The following is an 18,480-nucleotide window of genomic DNA, read 5'->3' as shown; positions in this document are numbered from 1 at the left end:
TACACCAGACCAATGGAGCTTTAAAGCTGAGACTTGCTGAAATTATGAGATGTGCATCGATCATAGGACAGTACAGCAGAGCAGCAGGCCCTTTGGCTCTTAATGTTCTGTCCAAAACACCCGAAAACTAATGGATCCTACTTACACAATGTCTGTATCCCTCCATCTTACCCCTCATATCCCCTCTCACCTTCAATGTCTGCCTTCTGGTATTAGACATTTCAACCCTGGGGAACAGATTCTCCCTGTCTCCTCTATCTCTGCCTCTCATAGTCATATAAACCTCCATTAGATTTCCTCTTAGCCTCTGCCGATCTGTAGAAAACAACTCAGGTTTATCCTGCTCTCATGTTAGCACATTCTCTCTGAACCAGACAGCATCCTGGTAAACCTCTGTGCGACCTCTCCAAAACCTCAACATCCTTCCTTTGTTGGGTTGACTAGAACTCCACACAGTACTCCAGGTGAGGTCGAACCAGACTTTACACACACGGCATTGATCTCCTGGTCCTCCATGTCCTTTTCCTTTGTAATCACTTGAGCAATGTACTGTACTCATTAATACCTCAATCACATTGTCCACACCCAAACAAATGTTCCCCCTTTATCCGGTAGTGGTCCGCCTCTCCTGGCTTTCCTAACTGCCATCTTTAGTTCTTATCTGCCTTCTTTATACTCCTAATGTGTTTCTCTTGATCCTGACTTCCGTAGATTTACATACTTTTCCTTTTTCACCTTGACTGAATACATCACCTCTCTGGATATCCAAGGTTCTCTTCTACTTCCATTCCTGTTCTTCCTTCTAACAGGAAGACACCTCTCCTGAACTCTGTGTAATTAATCTTTAAACACCCTCCATGTGCCTGATGTGGACTTGCCAGAAAAAAGGTGTTCTCAATTAACCCTTCTTAGTTCTTGCCTAATCCCCTTGTAATTTACCCTACAATTTAAATCTCTCCCACAAGATCCATACCTATCCTTATCTATCGCTATCCTGACAGTTAAGGAGTTGTTGTCACTGTTCCCCAACTGTTCACCCACTGAAAGGTCAGACACCTGGCCAGGTTCATTACCCAACACCATGTCCAGTACAGCCTCTCCTCTCAATGGATTGTCCACATATTGATTTAAGAATCCCTCCTGGATATACCTAACAAATTCTGCCCATACATAGATCATGCCAGACAGAGAAATATAAATGGATTGCACAGGGAAGAGCAAAATATAAATATCCAGTTGTAGTTACAAAAAGAGCATTAATCTGCATGATGAAAATCTGATCATCATGAGAGTGACACAGGAACACACACAAAATGTAGGGATAGTCCAGGTAATTATAGACCAGTTAGCCCTGTTTCTGTGCTGGGAAAGCTGTTGGAAAAGATTCTTAGAGATAGGATCTATGGGCATTTAGAGAATCATGGTCTGATCAGGGACAGTCAGCATGGCTTTGTGAAGGGCAGATCGTGCCTAACAAGCCTGATAGAGTTCTTTGAGGAGGTGACCAGGCATATAGATGAGAGTAGTGCAGTGGATGTGATCTACATGGATTTTAGTAAGGCATTTGACAAGGTTCCACACAGTAGGCTTATTCAGAAAGTCAGAAGGCATGGGATCCAGGGAAGTTTGGCCAGGTGGATTCAAAATTGGCTTGCCTGCAGAAGGCAGAGGGTTGTGGTGGAGGGAGTACATTCAGATTGGAGGGTTGTGACTAGTGGTGTCCCACAAGGATCTGCTCTGGCACCTCTACTTTTCATGATTTTTATTAACGACCTGGATGTGGGGGTAGAAGGGTAGGTTGGCAAGTTTGCAGATGACACGAAGGTTGGTGGTGTTGTAGATAGTGCAGAGGATTATTGAAGATTGCAGAGAGGCATTGATAGGATGCAGAAGTGGGCTGAGAAATGGCAGATGGAGTTTAACCCGGATAAGTGTGAGGTGGTACACTTTGAAAGGATAAACTCCAAGGCAGAGTACAAAGTAAATGGCAGGATACTTGGTAGTGTGGAGGAGCAGAGGGATTTGGGGGTACATGTCCACAGATCCCTGAAAGTTGCCTCACAGGTAGATAGGGTAGTCAAGAAAGCTTATGGGGTGTTAGCTTTTATAAGTCGAGTGATAGAGTTTAAGAGACACGATGTAATGATGCAGCTCTATAAAACTCTAGTTAGGCCACACTTGGAGTACTGTGTCTCAGTTCTTGTCACCTCACTATAGGAGGGATGTGGAAGCATTGGAAAGGGTACAGAGCAGATTTACCAGGATGCTGCCTGGTTTAGAGAGTATGGATTATGATCAGAGATTAAGGGAGCTATGGCTTTACTCTTTGGAGAGAAGGAGGAAGAGAGGAGACGTGATTGAGGTGTACAAGATATTAAGAGGAATAGACAGAGTGGACAGCCAGCACCTCTTCCCCAGGGCACCACTGCTCAGTACAAGAGGACATGGTTTTAAGGTAAGGGGAGGGAAGTTCAAGGGGGATATTAGGGGAAGGTTTTTCACTCAGAGAGTGGTTGGTGCATGGAATGCACTGCCTGAGTCAGTGGTGGAGGCAGATACACTAGTGAAGTTGAAGAGACTACTAGACAGGTATATGGAGGAATTTAAAGTGGGGGGGGGGTTATATGGGAGGCAGGGTTTGAGGGTCGGTTTGAGTTGACATTTCAGTCCTGATGCAGGGTCTTGGCCTGAAACGTGGACTGTTAACTCTTTTCCATAGATGCTGCCTGACCTGCCGAGTTCTTCCAGCATTTTGTGTGTGTTGCTCTGGATTTCCAGCATCAGCAGATGTTCTTGGGTAGACTTTACAATTTGAAAACCAATAACAGACAAGCAATGTGGCTTGCACCAGAATTGGACACCAGCTCAGCTGTTCCAATAATTCCACAAAATCAGATTGAATGCCATTTCAAAGATACTGAATTGAAGCCTGCAGATCTTATACTGGAGAAGAGATCATTCCTGTGGGAATAACACAACCCCCGTGAGAGTCAACTGAAAGTGAATTAAGCAAGGTCATGGATGATGCCACAGCAGTGTTCAAGGATCTCATTGGAAAACTCAAACGTATCACGGGTAAAACAGTGTTAAATGAACATCCCACACCCAAGTTTAGCAAAGCCCGACCAGTTCCTTAGACTGTCCATGATAAAGTAGCCAGTGAGCTGGATCACATGGAGGCTGAGGAAATTCTGTCCAAGCTCGAGTGGAACCCGTGAGCAATGCCAGTGGTCCCAGTAGCCGAGAAGAATGGGTCTGTCCAGATCTGTGGTGATTTTCAGATCACCATCAACCCAGTACCGAAAGTAGATCGATACCTTCTGCCTGGGATGGAGGGGACCTTTGCAAACTTTTCTGGAGGAAAACACTTGAGCAAAGTGGACTTAGCTGAGACTCACCTACAGAGGGAGATGAAAGAAGAGTCCATAGTGTTTCTCACTATAAACACTCACAAAGAGTTTTTCTGCTTATTTTTGGAGGAGCATCTGCACCTGAGGTCCAGCAGAAAGCGATGGACCAGGTGCTGCAAGGCTGTCCAGCCACTCAGTGTTACCCAGATGACCGGTAAGGATGATCTCTAAAACCTCAAGACAGAGTTAAAAAGATTGAAAGATTATGACCCAGTACATGACACGACAACTGTAACTTCTTTAAACCAAACATCACATCATTGACGCACAAGAATTACACAAGTGTGCTGAGAAAATTCAAGCAGTGGTGGATGCCCCGAGCCTACAGGACATGTCAGAGCTGTGGTCCTTTTTAGGATTTGTTAATTCCTGCCAAACCTGGCTACTGTCCTCCACTCCTTTCACCCGTTATCACAGATGGGGAAGAGATGGAAATGGACAAAAGGTAAAGGAAATGGTGACAACACACACTGCACTCACACATCGTGATCCACACTGTCTAGTGAAGCTTGCCCGTGACACCTCGCCTTATGGTACAGGTGCAGTCATGTCACAAGTTCCGGGTGATGGACGTGAACACCCCACAGCCTCTGCATCACGTTGCCTTTATGCTGCAGTGACAAACAACACACACAGATCGACAGAAAGGCCTCACGTCTGCTTTGGGGTGGAAAATGTTTTAACCAGTGCTAATGTGGGTGAAGTTCAATGTTTCAAAAGTCACACCTACCAAGTGTAGTGACCCCTTAGTCAGGAAAGACATTAAAGAGTAAGAAAACCTCCATCCATAGTGAATCAATCTTTCGCCTGAATGGGACAATTTGAAATTGACTCTGCATGATGTCTGTCTTTAGTAGTTGTATTATATAGTATACTGTGTATAGAGAGTTGAGATGCATTCTCCATTGAATTGTTTACAGCTAAGCAGGTAGGAACGGTGTGTATTTAATATTTCAGTAATATTGTAAATATACTATTGATTAAACATTCTTGTTTAAATAATTCGTTAAGGATTATCTAAAAAATTAAAGTATTGCATACGTCATGAAGCTACCACGTGATACGTGTGTGCCTCGCTTAAAGTAAAAAAACAAAGTTAGACTCACATTCCCACTCCCGTGTCATTCCTTTCATTAGTTTAATGTTTTGTAGTTACAAAACACAGCAGTACCCATCCTCACTCATCCCTCTTACCCGCTGCTGATCCACAACCTCCTGTGCTGTAGCAGTTCAGGCCTCTTCCAGGTATTTGATAGGTTCTGTTCGGAATGATTTAGGATTTGTGGAATTATGTGAGTGTAGCAGATATTAATTCAATCCAGAACCAGTCTTCAGTACTTAATGGAAATTGCAGGCAAGATAATCAGCTTGAAGATATTCTTGCTCTCTTTTTACACAACTTATTTTTATATTCTGTACATTTCTTATTGTAATTTATAGTATTTTCTGTCTTACACTGTACTGCTGACACAAAACAACAAATTTCATGACATATGTCAGTGTTATTAAACCTGATTCAGATACTGAAAAGAACAGCTGTGCAATCAAAGTTCAAAGTAAATTTATTAACAAAGTAAGTATACATCACCATATACTACCCTGAGATTCATTTTCTTACAAGCATTCACGTGAAAATAAAGCATGATACAATTTACGAAAATCTACATGTAAATAAAGACCGACAAACAGCCGACGTGCAAAGGAAGATCAATTGTGCAGAAACGGTTTCCCTTCTCTGCAAGCTGTTTGGGAATGTTCATTTATTTTGTGTCTTTATGATATTACTTTTAATAACAGTGATAAATGAATGTAACATCACAACTGAAGTAAAACAGAAATACATTCTAAATTAAAGTAACCGTGGATCATTGGAAATACAGAAACAATTACAGAGCCACTTCCCAGGAATCTGAATGTGTCTTTCATTGCTTGGATTAAACCCATTATTACATTCAATTGATGAGAAATAATGAAAGATGAAAGAGTAATATGTTACTGATAATAAACCTGATTCTCAATGACAGATACACAGTCCAATTGATGCTAATAATATTTCACTGATATTGGATTCCCCACCACCATCACACAACCCACTGAAACCTCACACTCCCCACCACAACCCACGAACACTTCACACATCGTCCATCACCCTGTGATACGTTGGACGAACATGATCTGAGGTCTTCCCTCTCAGTTATTTCCCTTGTCGCGTTTGCTCTTGGACAGGATGTGCTTGCAGGGGAGCTGTTCCCTCAGTATCTCACGTATCTGTGGACCAGGGATGTTGATGGTGAGTGACAGGTGAAGAAACACGGTTAGACCGCACTGTGTGGGGGATCAGGACAGCAGAGAGACCCTCCTCTCATCACCCACAAAATCCATCACTTACCACCAGGAGATTCCCTTCTTCACACCAAGAACTACATTCCCTATACACCAGGAAAATTCAATTCCTCAGAAATCACCATCAACCCCTCCCCAAACCCCATCCCTTCACCAGGAAAATCTGCTCCTCCAAACATCCCACAACAAGGATCCACCTTCTCTCGGGATCAGAGAAATTCCCGTGCTCCAAACTGGGAATAGAGCTTCCCGGAAAATGGAATCAGCTTTTCCTTCAGACCTGAGAAAAACCCTCCCCTCACACAGAATGCCCCTTACCCCCTCCAACAGGGACTTCTCCTCACCCTGAGGCTAGAGAATACCCCTCACCCCTCTCGGATCAGGGGATCGTCCTCACCTACTGAGGCCGGAGAATGGCATTCACCTCCCCCTCACCCTCGTACCAGGGAATTCTCCTCATAACTGAGACCAGGGATTCCCATCTCTACCCCCACCCTGTCCAGGAAATTTCCACTCTCCTTGGACTAGGGGATCTCCTTACCCCAAGGGCAGAGAATGCCTCTCATTCCCCTTGGATCAGAGAACACCTCTCATCCCCCTGAGACCAGGGGATTTCTACCACACCCCCACCAAGACCAAGGGATTCTCGTCAACCCCTAAGACCAGGAGATTTTCCTCACCCTGTAGATAAGGGGATGCCCCCCCCCCTCAGACCAGGGGATTTCTCCACTCAAATTCTGGGATTTCCCCTCTCCAGACCAGGATACTCCCCTCAACCCCTCAGTCTGCGAGGTTCACTCACCAGTTCCCAAAATCAGGCAAGATCCTTTCCCTACCACACGGAAACCCACCTCCTCACAGACCTGTGAAACCGATTACCCGGTGCAGTGTATTGCTGTCTCCCAAACTGAGACCAGACGTATCTCCCCCTCTCCCAGACAGTTCTGACCAAGGGTCTCTGAGCTGAAACATTAACTCCATAACAAATGGAATCATGTCCCCTAAACCTGTAAATCATCATATCCCATAAACAACAGACGGTCCACAGAATGGGAGATAAATGTTCCTAGAAAACGGGCACCAGAGGAAAACATTTCCCCAAACCAGAGGAACCTCTACTCTGCTAACGACGGGGAACCCCAAGCAGGAAAGTCACAAAGTGATCGCTGAGACCATGGGGGAGATGCAAAGTGATCGCTGGCTCCGAATGGTCGCTGAGACCACGGGGGATCGCAGGAAAGTCACAAAGTGATCGTTGAGACCATGGGGGATCACAGGAAAGTCACAAAGTGATCGCTGGCTCTGAATGGTTGCTGAGACCATGGGGGATCGCAGGAAAGTTACAAAGTGATCGCTGAGACCATGGGAGAGATGCAAAGTGATCGCTGGCTCCGAATGGTCGCTGAGACCATGGGGGATCGCAGGAAAGTCACAAAGTGATCGCTGAGACCACGGGGGAGATGCAAAGTGATCGCTGGCTCCGAATGGTCGCTGAGACCATGGGGGATCGCAGGAAAGTCACAAAGTGATCGCTGAGACCACGGGGGAGATGCAAAGTGATCGCTGGCTCCGAATGGTCGCTGAGACCACGGGGGATCGCAGGAAAGTCACAAAGTGATCGCTGAGACCACGGGGGAGATGCAAAGTGATCGCTGGCTCCGAATGGTCGCTGAGACCACGGGGGATCGCAGGAAAGTCACAAAGTGATCGCTGAGACCACGGGGGAGATGCAAAGTGATCGCTGGCTCCGAATGGTTGCTGAGACCACGGGGGATCGCAAGAAAGTCACAAAGTGATCGCTGAGACCACGGGGGATCGCAAGAAAGTCACAAAGTGATCGCTGTGACCATGAGGGAGATGCAAAGTGATCACTGAGACCATGGGGGATCGCAGGAAAGTCACAAAGTGATCGCTGAGACCACGGGGGAGATGCAAAGTGATCGCTGGCTCCGAATGGTCGCTGAGACCACGGGGGATCGCAGGAAAGTCACAAAGTGATCGCTGAGACCATGGGGGATCACAGGAAAGTCACAAAGTGATCGCTGAGACCATGGGGGATCGCAGGAAAGTCACAAAGTGATCGCTGAGACCATGGGGGATCGCAGGAAAGTCACAAAGTGATCGTTGAGACCATGGGGGATCACAGGAAAGTCACAAAGTGATCTCTGAGACCATGGGGGATCGCAGGAAAGTCACAAAGTGATCACTGAGACCATGGGGGAGATGCAAAGCTGAAAGGATATGAGTGGAGATGGTCGGTCGGTGGGAACTCGTTGCCAATGGAGGAGGAAGGCAGGTTGGGAACCGACTGCCCAAGGCTACGTATGTGCCCGTACGTGCACACGATGTACTCAGGAATAAGGGATTTAGCGGAATGGTGGGACAACGAGGGGACAATGATCACTGTAAATAGTTTGTCTTTGGAAGTCGTGTATAATGGGCTGGAGGTGGGGAGACGGGGAGATGGTGTTTGTCAGGTGGTGGGGCAGTCCCTATTCACACTGGGTGAATTTAGGGTAGAGATTGATCAGTAAAAGGGTTTGGCTTAGAGGGAGAAAGTGCCATGGTAAAACACATTCATGGAGCAGACTTGATGGGCCCAATGGCCTAATTCTGTTCTTATATCCTGCGTTGGGTGGTGACTGAGGACGGGGAGTCTCTGGTGACTCAGATGTAACCATTTCAGGGTTGGGTGTTTCACCGTTCATCGGGAAGGGAGAGTCACTGATTATTGACCTGGACTGACCAAAGGCACATGAATCAGAATCTCCACCTCTGGGAATGAATGTGGACAACATCTCTCACCTGATTGAGGTAGGCCTCTAACTCCTGGGGGTCTCCCAGGTTGTTCTGCCCAAGGTACAGCACTTGGACACTGCTGATCATCTCCTCACACTCCTCATCTGACAGGAGCCCGTTCACTGGAATATTGAGAGAAGTGTTCAGTCAGAGCAGATCCAGAGACAGCAGACTCACACGATGTGATGGGTGGTTGGGCTGGAGTGTTGGTGATGGTAAGCACGGGGACCCAGGCTGACCCCAGGTTCCCCTCCTGCCCATCGTTCCAGTAACCAGTCCCTCCCCCATCCACCACCAGCCTCTCTGTGTAAGCACGGGGACCCAGGCTGACCCCAGGTTCCCCTCCTGCGCATCGTTCCAGTAACCAGTCCCTCCCCCATCCACCACCAGCCTCTCTGTGTAAGCACGGGGACCCAGGCTGACCCCAGGTTCCCCTCCTGCCCATCGTTCCAGTAACCAGTCCCTCCCCCATCCACCACCAGCCTCGCTGTGTAAGCACGGGGACCCAGGCTGACCCCAGGTTCCCCTCCTGCCCATCGTTCCAGTAACCAGTCCCTCCCCCATCCACCACCAGCCTCTCTGTGTAAGCACGGGGACCCAGGCTGACCCCAGGTTCCCCTCCTGCCCATCGTTCCAGTAACCAGTCCCTCCCCCATCCACCACCAGCCTCTCTGTGTAAGCACGGGGACCCAGGCTGACCCCAGGTTCCCCTCCTGCCCATCGTTCCAGTAACCAGTCTCTCCCCCATCCACCACCAGCCTCTCTGTGTAAGCACGGGGACCCAGGCTGACCCCAGGTTCCCCTCCTGCCCATCGTTCCAGTAACCAGTCCATCCCCCCCCCATCCACCACCAGCCTCTCTGTGCAACGTGTAAATTCACCTCGCTTCCCCTGGCTAGATTTTATTTCAATAAGAAGGGAAGCGTGTATGTTAGCTGAAGCCAGTAAAGATTGACATGGTCAATAACACAAAGAAGAACAAGTTTTTCAAAGCATCGCATGACGTATCGAACTGAAGGGGACAAACTAACCCCATCCAGTGGAATGGATTGAAGAGAAATTTGATCCCAAGTCCTCATTGAAAGTTGGATATTGTGGGGGGGCTTCGGCTCTCAGAGGGAGCGTAATGACATCTAGAGAGGGATCTAGATCTTTGGGTGATAGAGCACTACAGCACAGAAACAGGCCGTTCAGCCCATCTAGTCCTTGCCAAACTATTATTCTGCTTCGTCCCGTCTACCCGCACCGGGACTGTGTCCCTCCAAGTCCCTCCCATCCATGTACTTATCCAAACTTGTGTTACATGTTGAAATCAAACCCAGATCCACCACTTCTGCTGGCAGCTCGTTGTACACTCTCACTATCCTCCGAGTGAAGAAGGTCCCACTCAGGCTTCCCTCAAATATTTCACCTTTCACCCTTAACCCATGAACTCTAGTTCCAGTCCCACCCAACCTCAGTGGAAAAAGATTGTTTGCATTTACCCTGTCTGTACCCCTCACAATTTTGTATACCTCTATCAAATCTCCCCTCTGTCTCCTACATCCCCAGGAATAAACTCCTAACCTATCCAACCTTTCCCCAAAACTCAAGTCCCCAAGTCTTGGCTACATCCTTGTAAATTTTCTCTGCTCTCTTTCAATCTCATTGACATCTTTCTTGTAGGTAGGTGACCAGAACTGCATACAATCTCCAAATTAATCCTCAACAACGTCTTATACAACTTCAGCATAGCATCTCAACACTTGCAGTCAGGACTTTTATTTATGAAGGCCAATGTGCCAAAAGCTCGCTTTACAACCCTATCTACCTGTGGCACCACTTTCAAAGTGTTATGGATCTGTATTCCCAGATTCCTCTGTTCTACCGCACCGTTCCCTGTGTGAGTCTGAACCTGCTTTACATTCCCAAAGTGCGATCATGCTTGTCTGCATTAAATTCCATCTGCCATTTCCCCAGCTCATCCAGATCCTGCTGCAGATATTGATAGCCTTCCTCACGCCCACTATGCCCCCAGTGTCGGTGTCTTCCACACACTGGCCGATTCAGTTTACCTTGGTCTCATACAGAACAGAGATCAGTACAGCACAGGAACAGGCCATTCAGCCCACAATGTTGTACTGGACCAGCTAAAAAGTAAATCAAAAGGACACAGAATCTAATACCTCCATCCCACATAATGTCCAAATCCCTCCATCTTCCTCACATCCATCTGTCAATCTAAATGTCCCTTTAAAGCCTCTAATGTATTTGCCTCTACCACTATACCAGACAGTGCTTTCCAGGTACCCACCACTGAGTAAAAACCTTACCCCTCACAGCCCCCTTGAACCTAACCCCCTCTCATCTTCAATAACTGCCCTCTGGAGTTGGGCGTTTCAACCCTGGGAAACAGACCCTCCTTATCTGCTCCATCTCAGCCTCTCATAATCACAAAAACCTCGATCAGATCTCCCGTCAGCCTCCACTGCTCCAAAGAAAATAACCCGTTTTCTGCCCCAGCGAAACTGCTTGCACGAAGAAGGCCCCAGTTTACATGAGGGAAGTTGAACCCCCCATGACAACGACCCTATTATTTTAACACATTTCCTTAACCTGATTACATATCTATTCCTCAATGTCCCGATGGCTATTGGGGGTTCTGTTGTACAATCCATCAGTGTGATTTCACCCTTCCTATTCCTGAGTTCCACCCAAATGAACAGTCTCTGACCCTCCATTGTGTCTCTCCCGAGTGCAACTGTGATATCGTCAAAACTTCTCAGCACCAGCTCAAATGTGAGCAACGTCCCCTTCATGAGCACAATCTTTTGTAACATCAAACCCCCTTTTTGAGTATCCATGCCTTGCTTGTGGAAGAATTCCACCCCTCCTGCATCTCTCCGTAAACATCGGCATACCACTTCCACAGGGCAGACAGAGCAAGGCCTCCCCCCACCCCCCCCCCCGGCTGAAAGTGGTGGGGTTTGGGGGAGAGGAATGTCCGTCGCTGTTTGGGGAGATGCTCCATGCAGACCCCAACCACCCAAAGGCCAGATGCGTCAGAAAGGGTCCCTGTGATCAGGAGTACCTGACGGTCTCCTATCAGAACTCAGTGGTTACCTAGGATCATCTCAGAGGCTTTGCACGTGGTGTCCGTCGGCTTCTCCTGCCCGGCATCGGGGCTTGTCCTCCTATCTGGATCTGGGACGAGAGAAGGTCCAGGTGAGAAATGGAGTTTGGAGGATTGGTCCAGGGCTGAGACTGATTCCTCCTGCTACGTCCACACACCAGCCAGTTCTGTTCTTCCACCACACTCCCCCAGTCTCTCCACCAGGCTCAGTTCCATCGCTCTGACACATTCCACACACAGACTCCTTCCCAATTCCCCCATCTGCTCATCCCCAACCTCCTCCGTCATTCAGAAGGACAGGCTCGTAGGCAGAGGTAGTGGGGTGGCTCTCTTGGTAAAAAATAAAATCAAGTCCTTAGAAACAGGTGAATAATATAGGAAGGTGTTGAATCCTTGTGGATTGAGTTAAGAAAATGCAAGGATAAAATGACCCTCTTGGGGGTTATATACAGGACTCTCAACAGTTGCCAGGATGTGGGGCAGAATTTACAACGGGAGATAAAAAAAGGCAGGACAAAAGGGCAATGTTACGATGGTCATGGGCGATTTCAATATGCAGCAGATTAGGAAAATCAGATTGGGGCTGAATTCCAAGAGAAGGCATGAGAGTGGAGCTCGCCAAAGTTGATTGAAAGGGAATACTTGCAGGGATGACAGTAGAACTGCAATGGCTGGAATTTCTGGAGCAATTCGGAAGGTGCAGGATAAATAAATCCCAAAGAAAAAGAAGTCTTAAATGGAGGATGATGCAACCATGATGACAAGTGAAAGTCAGCATAAAAGCAAAAGAGAGGGCAGAGAATAGAGCAAGAATTAGTGGGAGGTTCGAGGATTCAGAAGCTCTTAAAAACCAATAGAAGGTAACTGGAAAAAACAATAAGGAGAAAAAAGATGAAATATGAAAGTAAGTTAGCCAACAGTATAAAAGAGGATGCAAAAAGATTTTTCAGATATATCAAGAATAAAGGAGAGGTGACAGTGGATATTGGACGGATGGAAAATGATGCTGCAGAGGTAGGACAAAGAAATGGTGGATGAATTTAATAAACGTTTTCAAACTCAAGTTCCAGCTCAGTTTACTTTCATTCAACAGTACACATTTTTTATCACCAAACGAAACAACATTCCTCCAGACATACGTAAAACACACACACAAGTTAATATCACCACTTGTAAATTCATAAATAATAAGGTGCATTTGTGACACAAGTTGAAAAGTAGACCGCATCATGCTTCAAGTGTGATGTGACCTGGCAGGAGGCTGGGAGTCCAGTGTCTGACAGCCTGGGGAAAGAAGTTGTTTCCCATCCTAATAGCTCTTGCGTCAGTCTTTATGATGGAAGAAACCAGCTGTACATCTGAAACTGGAGAGTGTCGTGGGGTAAGAGTGAGTGAACTTGCTAATACTAAGGAGAAGGTGCTTGGGAAGCCGAAAGGGCTGAAGGTAGGTAAATCACCCGGACCAGATGGACTACACCCCAGGGCTTTGCAAGAGATGACGGCATTAGTAGGGATATTTCAACAACACTGGATTCTGGAATGGTCCTGGAGGACTGGAAAATTGCAAATGTCACTCTACTCTTAAAGAAGGGAGGGAGGCAAAGGACAGGAAATTATAGGCTAGTTAGCCTGACTTCACTGGCTGGGAAGGTGTCCATTATAAAGATGAGGTTTTGGGGTACTTGGAGGCACATGAGAAAAGAGGCCTATGTTAGCATCATTTCCTTAAGGGGAGATCTTGCCTGAGAAATCCGTTGGAATTCTTTGAGAAAATAACAGGCAGAATAGACAAAGGAGGATTGGTGGATGTTGTTCATTTGGATCTTCAGAAGACCTCTGACAAGCTGTCACACACGATACTAATAAACAAGAGCCCATGATATTACAGGAAAGATACGAGCATACTGTAGTTAGTAGACTGACTGACTGACTGACAGAGGGAAAGATTGGGATTAAAGGCTTTTTCTAGTTGGCTGTCAGTGACTGGTGGTGTCCCATAGGGTTCGATATTGGATCGGCTTCTGTATGACCCATGTATCTGTTCTCCATCTGCATTGTATTCTGAGTTTCGCATTTATTATGGTAACTAGTCACATGAATGTGGACGGGGTAAAAGTGAAGGGAATAAGTTCCACCTTCATGCTTTGTTCATTGCAGTTTGTAGTAGATGGGGACGGGCAGATGTCGTACCTTTTGCTGATCACTCAATAACACTTAGCTTACACTTAGCTTACACTTGAAGTTTCATTGCTTCAAGATTGTACGTTTGCTAATTGCTAATAAAGGATCAAATGCATATCGAGCTTTTTGGAAAATTGATTATTGGAGTGAGGGTGCATCATGTCAAATCCGTAGGGTTGCCAGCAGTGGCAATTGTTTTGGTTTGTTTGACCGTGACAGCTTCTTTTCACATTATATGTCAATGTTATGGATGACGGAATTGGTGGCTCTGTGGTTGGGAGCATTTCTGGGCCCCTTATCTCAGAAAGGATGTGCTGGCATTGGAGATGGTCCAGAGGAGGTTCACTAGAATGATCCCCCTGGGAATGAAAATGTTCGAGAATGAGGAGCGTTTCATTGCTCTGGGTCTGTGCTCACTGGAGTTCAGAGAAAGAGGGTACATCTCATTGAAACCTATCGAATATTGAAAGGTCAGTATAGAGCGGATGTGAAGACAATGTTTCCTATAGTGGGGGAGTCTAGGATAGAGAGGGCACTTCCTCAGAACAGAAGGACGTTCCTTTAAAACAGAAATGAGGAGGATTTTCATTGGCCAGAGGATGGTGAACCTATGGAATTTATTACCACAGAAGACTGTGGAGGCCAAGTCATTGGTTATATTTAAAGCAGAGGTTGATAGGTTCTTGATTAGTAATGGTGTCAGAGGTTACAGGACAAGGCAGGAGAATGAGGTTGAGAGAGACAATATCCCTACTTGGCAGTCATAACTCTAATATAAATGAAAGATAAAGTAACTTTATTATCAGAGTACATACATGCCAACACATACAACCCAAAGAATCATTTTCTTGCAAGCATTCACAGGAAAATAATAAAATATACAACAGGAAGTGTGAAAACCTCGACATAAAAACAACCAGTGTGCAACAGAAGACAATTTGTGGAAATAAATCCAAGATAGATGATGATAAATGCTGAGAACATGAGTTGTGGAGTCCATAAAAATGAGTGTGTAGGCTGTGCAATCAGTTCAGAGGTGAGGTGAATAAAGTCGCCCACACTGGTTTAGGAGCCAGATGGTTACTGTTCCTGAACCTGGGGGTGTGGGACCTCAGGCTCCTGGACCCATTTCCAACTTCAGGCCCCATTCCTTCGTGACGAACCCTCTGACTCATGACCAGTCAGTCACTTAACTTTCCTCCTTCACAAAGCCCAGCTCTCAACCCTTGTTCCTGACTGTCAGACCACCCACAAGCTGCCCACACAAACAGCCACAGTGGCTTGTTGTTGAAAGCTACAGCATCTTCCTTTTAACGCCCACACATAACACCAGCACCTCAGTGTAGAATTCTCACCCCACCTCCAACAGAGGGACCTCAATACAGGACTGAGAATTGTCCAGACAGGAGACGAGTCACTGACACCGGTGATCCCCACCCCACGGGAAACCACATCCCACAGGGGAGACGATGCACGACTGAGAATTGTCCAGACAGGGGACGAGCCACTGACACCGGTGATCCCCACCCCACGGGAAACCACATCCAACAGGGGAGACGATGCACCACTGAGAATTGTCCAGACAGGAGACGAGCCACTGACACCGGTGATCCCCACCCCACGGGAAACCACATCCAACAGGGGAGACGATGTACGACTGAGAATTGTCCAGACAGGGGACGAGTCACTGATACCGGTGATCCCCACCCCACGGGAAACCACATCCAACAGGAGAGACGATGTACGACTGAGAATTGTCCAGACAGGGGACGAGTCACTGATACCGGTGATCCCCACCCCACGGGAAACCACATCCAACAGGGGAGACGATGTACATGAGCTACAAGGACATCCAGTGAGAGAGATTGTCCATTCCCCACAAGGTCTTGGTACCTGAGGACGTATCTCCTGCTGGGACTGGGGGCAGTTCCCGGCTGAGTTCACCAGTAGACGATCCTTTGACTTGTTTCTCTGTGGAATTCCAGTGGACTGGAATAAAGGACCACAGATGTGGGAGAGTGACGGAGAGGAGACAGCAAACCTGGTGATCAGTCCGGGACAGAGGGGAGAAACCAAAACCATTCGGTGTGCCTTCACCGATTCGCTCTCTCAAACCTCCGTCACTCCACGTGACTCCCCTCAGAGGGAGTGAGGAGGAATTTCCAGGACTGAAACCGAGGAGAATCATTCCCTTTGGTGAACCCAACCATGGATACCTGAGCTTGCAGACCCTGCTGGGGTGGTGGACAAACCCGGACCAGGTCCTCCAGTCGCAGACCCCTGGGGTTCCTGAGTTGTGTCCGACTGGGAATCTGCAAAGAGAGAAACAGGGTGGGTGAGGACAGGTAGCAGCAGATCAGGGTGGAGAGAGTAAATGAGATGGGGAGTGGTCATCACGAACAGAAACATCTATAATCTACCAGTGTGAAACTGGTCAAACCTCTGGATCTGCACACAACATAATCCTCTCGGGCAATCCGCACCTCCCTCTTCACTCAATCCTCTCCTCTCAGTGCCCATTCCTCACTCCTCTGACCCCCCGACCATCCTTCACTCCTCCACCTCACACCCATCTCTCACCCGATGATCATTATGAAACAACCACTTAAATCACAAATAAGAGAAAATCTGCAGATGCTGGAAATCCTGATGAGGGTCTTGGCCTGAAACGTCGACTTTTTGCTCTTTTCCGTAGATGCTGCCTGACCTGCTGAGTTCCTCCAGCATTCTGTGTGTTAAACCACTTAAATCCCCTCACCCTCCAAACCACATCTCTCAGTCCTTGTTCTTCAACATCGTTATCATTACGTCTCATGTCGTATCACGTGGACGATCAAGGTCTGTCCATCACCATGATTGTTCTGGGCAGTGTCTTTACAGGATGGGTGACTCCAGCCATTATCAATACTCTTCAGAGATTGTCAGCCTGGCGTCAGTGGTTGCTGAACCCGTATATGTGATATGTACCAGCTGCTCACAAGACAATAGACAATAGGTGCAGAAGTAGACCATTCGGCCCTTCGAGCCTGCACCGCCATTTTGAGATCATGGCTGATCAATTCCTATCAATACCCGGTTCCTGCCTTGTCCCCATATCCCTTGATTCCCCTATCCATAAGATACCTATCTAGCTCCTTCTTGAAAGCATCCAGAGAATTGGCCTCCACTACCTTCCGAGGCAGTGCATTCCAGACCCCCACAACTCTCTGGGAGAAGTTGTTTTTCCTTAACTCTGTCCTAAATGACCTACCCTTATTCTCAAACCATGCCCTCTGGTACTGGACTCTCCCAGCATCTGGAACATATTTCCTGCCTCTATCTTGTCCAATCCCTTAATAATCTTATATGTTTCAATCACATCCCCTCTCAATCTCCTTAATTCCAGCGTGTACAAGCCCAGTCTCTCTAACCTCTCTGCGTAAGACAGTCCAGACATCCCAGGAATTAACCTCGTGAATCTACGCTGCACTTCCTCTACAGCCAGGATGTCCTTCCTTAACCCTGGAGACCAAAACTGTACACAATACTCCAGGTGTGGTCTCACCAGGGCTCTGTACAAATGCAAGAGGATTCCTTGCTCTTGTACTCAATTCCCTTTGTAATAAAGGCCAACATTCCATTAGCCTTCTTCACTGCCTGCTGCACTTGCTCATTCACCTTCAGTGACTGATGAACAAGGACTCTGAGATCTCTTTGTATTACTCCCTTACCCAACTCTATACCGTTCAGATAATAATCTGCCTTCCTGTTCTTACTCCCAAAGTGGATAACCTCACACTTATTCACATTAAACGCCATCTGCCAAGTATCTGCCCACTCACCCAGCCTATCCAAGTCACCCTGAATTCTCCTAACATCCTCATCACATGTCACACTGCCACCCAGCTTAGTATCATCAGCAAATTTGCTGATGTTATTTTCTATGCCTTCATCCAAATTGTTAACGTAAATGGTAAACAGCTGTGGTCCCAATACCGAGCCCTGCGGCACCCCACTAGTCGCCACCTGCCATTCCGAGAAACACCCATTCACCGCTACCCTTTGCTTTCTATCTGCCAACCAATTTTCTATCCATGTCAATGTCTTCCCCCCGATGCCCTGAGTTTTGATTTTACCCACCAATGTTCTATGTGGGACCTTATCAAATGCCTTCTGAAAATCGAGGTACACTACATCCACTGGATCTCCCCCGTCTAACTTCCTGGTTACATCCTCTAAAAACTCCAACAGATTAGTCAAGCATGATTTACCCTTGGTAAATCCATGCTGGCTCGGCCGAATCCTATCACTGCTATCTAGATATGCCACTATTTCATCCTTAATAATGGACTCTAGCATCTTTCCCACCACCGATGTCAGGCTGACAGGTCGAAAGTTCTCTGTTTTCTCCCTCCCTCCTTTCCTAAAAAGTGGGATAACCTTAGCCATTCTCCAATCCTCAGGAACTGATCCTGAATCTAAGGAACATTGGAAAATGATTACCAATGCATCCAGACAGACAAGCAGTTTCAGCGACAGATTACTATCGATGCAATGCTCCTCAGACAGGATGAAGAGATCAATACTCCCCAATGCCATTAGGCTTTACAATTCTACCGCCAGGACTTAAGAACTTTTTAAAAGCTATTATTAATGC

At 47.0% G+C, this 18,480-nt stretch overlaps 1 long non-coding RNA gene across 1 annotated transcript; it reads right to left on the bottom strand.

The window, feature by feature from the left end:
- Positions 1 to 5,175: 5,175 nt before the first annotated feature.
- On the bottom strand, positions 5,176 to 16,157 carry LOC140722202 (uncharacterized). Its single transcript, XR_012097559.1, has 4 exons — positions 16,061 to 16,157; positions 11,654 to 11,734; positions 8,559 to 8,674; positions 5,176 to 5,678 (listed from the first exon to the last, which is right to left on the bottom strand). It is a non-coding gene; the product is annotated as an uncharacterized lncRNA (long non-coding RNA).
- Between the last annotated feature and the right edge of the window lie 2,323 nt (positions 16,158 to 18,480).

The sequence above is a fragment of the Hemitrygon akajei genome, unplaced genomic scaffold (assembly GCF_048418815.1).
Source record: "Hemitrygon akajei unplaced genomic scaffold, sHemAka1.3 Scf000072, whole genome shotgun sequence".
In the NCBI taxonomy this organism is placed as follows: Eukaryota; Metazoa; Chordata; class Chondrichthyes; order Myliobatiformes; family Dasyatidae; genus Hemitrygon; species Hemitrygon akajei.
The sequence above is the reverse complement of the archived record's forward strand: the minus strand, read 5'-3'. Positions and strand labels throughout refer to the sequence as shown.